Source organism: Gossypium hirsutum, chromosome D13, assembly GCF_007990345.1.
Source record: "Gossypium hirsutum isolate 1008001.06 chromosome D13, Gossypium_hirsutum_v2.1, whole genome shotgun sequence".
Taxonomy (NCBI): Eukaryota; Viridiplantae; Streptophyta; class Magnoliopsida; order Malvales; family Malvaceae; genus Gossypium; species Gossypium hirsutum.
This window is the reverse complement of record NC_053449.1, coordinates 26,957,002-26,963,001: the sequence shown is the minus strand read 5'-3', so window position 1 is coordinate 26,963,001 and position 6,000 is coordinate 26,957,002.

Sequence of the window (6,000 nt, the reverse complement as noted above, 5' to 3'; positions counted from 1 at the left end):
ATTCTACATTCACTAGTTCAAGAAGTCTGGAAACTTTGAAGAAGTCTCTAAGAAATAGAAGAACTTCATGAAATTTTGAAGAATTTCAGATCAATTCTAAAGAAAAGTCGTCTTTCGATCTAGTTCAATCAAGGAGAGAAAGCAAAAAATAGTTTTTTTTAAGAAAAATTACTTTTCAACTGACCGTGGTAGGACGTACAAATGTTGAGTAGAGAATTAGCACAAAAAATCATAAATTAAAGCGGCTTGACTGCAAGTGTCATAGGTCAGTTGTAATATTTTTAAGTGTTACAATGGAACGCTTTGAGTATTCCAAGGATCGAACCCAAGAGAGATCAAATGATAAGGTAACTAACAATGACAATTCATGCAACTAAGAAGTTTAGATAGCTCATCAGTATGTACAACAAATCAACACCAAAGTTTAATTACACTAAACTACACCTAGGAGGACTAAATTGAATAACATAAAAAATTGAAAAAATGTCAATTCATTGAGATAAGTGGTTGATAGATAACCATGTTGCTAGTTTAAATTTTGGATAATGGATCTAAATTACTCAAACTCTTAATTGACCAAATTTTACCTTTCGGTCACCATTTTACCCTATTAGACGATTTAGTCCATTTATCTCTCAACCTCACTAAACCAAATTGAGACAATAATTTGGTTTGCAATAAGTTCTCCTCTCGATCTCACCTATCTAAATGTTCACCTAGATGCGTCAATTCTAGGTTTTGAATTCTATTCAATTTAGTCCAATTTTTTTGATTTAGTCCATGACCCAAAAAATAACCAAGCAACAATTCAATCAACCAACCACATAAGATTTAGTGCACATTCATCATCAACATACAAATACCAGCCAAGTTCATGCTTAAATGGCTCATCAAAAAAAATGTGAAAAGGGCAAAGTTCAAATTGTAATACCCCTTCCGGCCTAGTCTTATTGATGATTTGTATGGGCTAAAAGTTAAAGTTAAGATTTAAGCAAGGTAAGACTGGTTTATGTTGTACTCGCCAATATGGTATTTGTATAAGTTGTGCACCATGGGTGGCAAACAATATGATTTTAAAGTAAGTTTGTTAAGATATGTTGTTTGGGTGAAGTCTAAGTTGTAATTTTTATGGTCTGGCGTGGTCATAGTGAGGAACCTGCAATCAGTGTTTCTTTTGGAAAGCCAGTCTGTTAAGGCCTTTTGTTTATGTACACCAATAAATGATTGTGGGATTGTAGATCTGAATGTTATCCGTTTGTGCATGTGTGAATTCTATTTAGTTTTTAGTTGCGTTTTAATTGGGATTTAGTTATAAATATAACAAAGTATTATGATTATTCTTGATGTATTATAGCCTTTAATGATTATGTTGGCTATGATAGAATGGAGTTAGCTTTGCATGTTAGCCACGTGTTATGTTAGTCTTGAGAGAGAAAGTTGTGAGATGTTAGTCTTGAGAGAGAAAATTGTGAGATGTAAATATCAGTGAAAACCTTTATAGTGGGGGTTTTTTCTCTTCTCTTTTCTTTTTCTCTATTACACTTTGAAATCTAATTAAGAGGAGTTTGTTGGAAAGAAGCAGCAAGTGATCGATTAGATAGAAAGAGTTGTGCATGCAGTAGTAGTGATAGAAATGAAACTTCATTGAGATCATCTGTGAGTATCTAGACTGCATGATTTCTCTCTTTGTTGTATTTTGTCTTGTGTAGCCTTAAATTATGAGTGTCATAGGTAGAGTCAATGTGAGGACCTGAACTTGAAACTTTCGAATCTATTATATGTAATTGTTTGTATGTGTATGTGTGCATGATCATGGCATGAAATGGATATGATTTTCCTTGGGGTATGATCTTGGTATCTGGATAAGATGAGCCAGTGGTAGGGCATGTGAATTGTAAACCAGAATGAAAGATATGTGTGACCACTAGTAGGGCATGATAGTTGCTAACCAAATGGGGATATATGATGGGCCTAAAGTAGGACATGTTAGTTGTTAACCAATTTGGTGGCTACCGGTAGGGTATGTTTGTTACTAACAAGTTGGCGTGAGGTTTAGGTTTTGTTAGGGCATGCTAATTGCTAACCAACCTAACGTTATGGGTATTTCCTATTTCCTACAGTAGGACATGTTAGTTGTTAACCATGACAAAGAGCCTTGTACTCATAGGAACACGTAGGTGTTCGAAATAATATGTAAAATTCGAGGTTCAACTCAATGAAGGTTATGAAAGAATAAGTTAATATGTCTATATATGTGTTATATGATATGTTATGTATTGAAAGGAATAAGCTAATATGATAAGTGTGTGTTGTATGATATGTATATCAGTTAATAGAAAAGAAAAGGGTAAATGTTAAGAATTGATGTTTGATATATTGAATCCGCCCTAGTAAGTTTTGAAAGCAAGTATGAGTTCGCCGGAAGAGAGGTTGTGATGCAAAAGGTACTTATGAGAAAAGACTGTGTTAATGGAGAAGCATCAGCTCTGTTAAAATTATAGTTCTATGTGGAAGAAAGGATATAAGTGTATGTCCAGTGTTATGAAAGATGATATGCACTAGATATGTGAGTACACCCAAAAGGTTATACGCCAAGGTTAAGTGTTCACCAATGAGATAAGAGTGTATGCCCGTATATCTTGGTGTATAGAGTCTAATGTATTAGTCTGTGTTATGAACTTGCAATGCATCTATTCTTATTAAAGTATTGAGTTTTCCTTACTGGAACTCACTAAGTTCTTTTGAACTTACCCCACATTTTCTTTCCCTCATTCCAAGTGATCTTTGTTATAGTCTTGTTGAAGGGACTAAGCTAGAAGAAGCATTCTCTACAATGAGCTTCGTCTGTTTCTATTTTGTAATATGAAAATATTTTAGGGTAGTTATATGTAACTCTGTTCTGAAAATGAATCTGTAATAAATACCCTTCTTATTCAGTTACAGTTTTATAAGAATGTTACCCTTTGAGGGATTTGTTAAAGTTTGTTAAGTTCTAATTTATGAAATGATTTCTACTTGTATACGCCAACTCTTTGTAAGTAATCATTGCTACTAGTATTGTATTTTAAAGAAGAGTTTCAACCAAAAAGATTTTAAATCCATTTACTTTTATTCTATAGTGTATACTATTAAATAAACTTGTATTTTGAAGAAGTTTTTTGAGGCTTCGCCTAGCTAAGTTAGTATGTATCGTAGTTGAACTGAAAATCAAATTAGGCATACATCTATTTTCTATCTATGTAACACTTCAATTAACCTTCGGGGGTTGGTGTGTTACAGAAAAGTTATTAGGGACTCTTGAAAGAGTCTTTGTTAAAGAAGATAACAAAAATAAAAGTGATGAAAGTACAAGGAAAGAAGAGGTTTTGAAACTTTTGAAAGTTTACAAAGAGAAAATCTATTTAATACTGTAAGGAGAGATCAAAATAAGAGGAGAAAGTTATCTATCTAGTTTTAAAAAAGTTAAAGTTATAGTAAAAATGAAGAAACTAACAACTACTAATGAATTGAGCTAAGAAATGAAAAACTAAACACCTAAAAATGGTGAAAGTAATAAAAGAGAGAGCTAAAAAATGACAAAGGAGGATCTCCTTTCTGTTTGGGATCAAGTATACCTTTAATAAAACCAAGTATACAACCCCAACATTTGAAAAAAAATGCCCTTGGAGTGTTTAAGTTGACTTAAGTTGGTGTTGGCCACAAATTTACCCCTACAGTATTTTTCGCTCCATCAGACTTGAGTGTCGCGACATTCAAACTTTGGTGTCACGACATCCTCTACAGTAGGCACAATCTCGATAGTGGCTCTAAGCTCCTCCACTTCAACCATTAGCTTGGATTCGCCAGCTCAAATGCTTGGAGTCGAGACATTGGGGCACAGTGTCACGACATAACACACTTAGTGTCTCGATATCCTTGGCAGACTTCTCTAGGTTAGTTTTTTGTTGAATTTTTGCTCCCCTGAGGTGATGGAGGGTCGGTGTTGAGACTCACATGCATCAGTGTCACGAAACCCAAAGCAATTGATGTTTTCCTCAAGGTTTGGCAATAATAATTTCCTTACACACACTCAAATAAATCATTAGACTCCCAATGACATAGTTTTGGCAATTTGGGTATCAAAAGAATTAAAAAGTAAGAAAAAAACTACCATTAACACTAGAAACAAAAAAAATTGGAAAGACTTGTAAATTTCTGAGAAGAAACTCATTAAGTGTTTGAAAGAGCCTACTTACGACAGATTAAACTCCCCCACACTTAAGTCTTTGCTAGTCCTCAAGCAAACACCTAAGATACTAGCATATGCAACTAGACGACTCTTGAAAAATGGTGAGACATGACAATTAATTAACAGATGTGTACAATGCAATGAATTGTTCTACTACACAACTTAAGAATGATGAATCATAAATTCAAAACTTTGAAAGAAAATCAACCTATTTCACAAAGTTATAGAATAAATAGAAATAGATGGCAATCATAGAAAAGATTTATACTTTATATTATTCAATCAAAATAAGCTATGAAAATATGATTTATATAAAACCCCATACTTGACCTGGTTGTTGGATCCAAGCTACGGGATGCCACATTCGTTGCTAAAATAACTACGATAAATTAAACACAATGAAACCATTTACACATGTAGATAAGTATATTACATATTATTAATATGTTAAACAATTATTTTCGGGAGCTAACTCGGGGTCGAATTAGGACCAAATTATAAAGTTTACAAAATATTGGGTTGACATCGCGACTTTTGGGTTTTCTCGTCATGGTGCAACTTATTGACTCCATCTTGTTACAACGTTAAGGGTTCGACATCGTGACGTGACCCCAATTTTAAAATGGTCCAAAAGGTACCATTTTGTAGTACTTAAACAAAAGAATTCAATGTTTCCTTTCACCTTTCTAGCTAAAGATACATCTTTAATAGATTCACTTCTATACCTTAAAACTTTATATACATGTGCATTACATCAATCGCATCATTTCAATTCAAACACATACTAATTCGTAAAGCTGTTAAATGTTTAAGGACTTACCATGAATGAATTATATGTGTTTTTGAAGTTAGTTGATATATTTATGTGCTTGATGGTTAAATAGGAACATTTTGTAAAGTAGTTTTAATTAGTTTTGAATTTAAGAACTTAATTATTATAATCTTGAAATTTGCATGGTTTAATTGTAAAATTCAGTTGTTTAGGGGCTGTAGAGGGACCATAATGAATTCAACACTAATATTTTTGGGTTAATTGTGAAAATTTTAGAAGTTTTGATATAGGGCTAAATTGCATAAAAGGTGAAATTTTAGGGTAAAATTGTAAAATGTTAACAAAAGGATTTATATGCATAAGTTTAATTGTTTAGGTTATTTAAAATGGTTAATTGAATTAAAATTATTATCTAGATCAAGAAACAAATCAACCGGGCAATAACCGTGAAAAAGGAAAGTTAGCGGAGTAATCATCGATGTTGTGTTTGCTGCAGATTTGGTTTAGGTAAGTTCGTCTATTGATTAAATAAATTATTTGTTGTTCTTGTGATTTAATAACTATCTATGCATGTTGTGATTGGATATATTTGTTTGATAGATGGTAAGTGATGAAATGGACTAAGTTGCAGTGATAATAAAGTTAAAGGTTATGATTGAAAATGGAAAACTATACAGATGAATTCATGTGATGAAGTAATGTCTATAAAATTAAATTATATGGATATGAAACATGCCCTATAGGAACCTTGTGAATGCTTAGGATACGAATGACATGTTTTAGGGTTATTACCGTTTCAGGTGCTAGTCCTGGATGTCTTACCGATGGCTAAGATCCTGCATTTGTTGCGGATTATTCATAGATTGTGTGAGCATCATCGTGTAGCTTAACATCTCGACCCACAACTCTTGTGAGCATTTACTGTCATAGCTTGTGTGAACATTGTTCTCGTGTATCCAACATTATTTCATTGTAGTTCATCGGGTGGAAATGGATATAT